This window comes from Amia ocellicauda, unplaced genomic scaffold (genome assembly GCF_036373705.1).
Source record: "Amia ocellicauda isolate fAmiCal2 unplaced genomic scaffold, fAmiCal2.hap1 HAP1_SCAFFOLD_93, whole genome shotgun sequence".
NCBI classification, from domain to species: Eukaryota; Metazoa; Chordata; class Actinopteri; order Amiiformes; family Amiidae; genus Amia; species Amia ocellicauda.
Window position 1 is genome coordinate 143,419 of NW_027103018.1, and position 611 is coordinate 144,029.

The 611-nt window shown below is 47.3% G+C and overlaps 1 non-coding gene across 1 annotated transcript; it reads right to left on the reverse strand.

Moving 5' to 3' along the window:
• Positions 1-230: 230 nt before the first annotated feature.
• On the reverse strand, positions 231-345 carry LOC136745908 (U5 spliceosomal RNA). Its single transcript, XR_010816202.1, has one exon. It is a non-coding gene; the product is annotated as a U5 spliceosomal RNA (small nuclear RNA).
• Between the last annotated feature and the right edge of the window lie 266 nt (positions 346-611).

Below are 611 nucleotides of genomic sequence, written 5' to 3' on the forward strand. Positions count from 1 at the left end.
CACGAGCCTCTCTCAGCTGACTGCTATGACATCACAGAGCACGTACATTCCGTTGCTTGCCGTCTGTCAACCACTCAGTCACTGCCAGCCAGACTGGCTGGCTGGCTGGATGTGGGGGCTGCTTGCTGCTGCTGTGTACCTTAGCAAGCTTATTTGCTTGACCGGCCTTCCTACTCCTCTGCCCACATGCCCACCTATGCCCGATCTGCTGTTCACCTGGATCACAGCTCCGCCCCAACAAGGCAGATCCTCCCAAAAATGGTACAAACTCACCCACGATCCCCTCCACGGAAAGCTTTAGCAAAAGGCAAAAGCGTTATACGTAATGAAGAGGAACCCGAGTCCAAGACGCATCCGACCAGCCATACATATTTGTGTGTATTAAAGATCACATTTTCTTACATTTAGTTTTTCTGTACTTTATTACATCTTATTGTGATTTATAAATGTATTGTTTCTTTTCCATATGTATGTATGTATGTATGTATGTGTGTGTGTGTGTGTGCCTGTCTCTGTGTGAAAGTGTGTGTGTGTGGGTGTGAGTGTCTGTCTGTCTGTCTGTCTGTCATGTAACTCGCACATCTGTGAGGGCACCATTTTTGCAGAAGAGA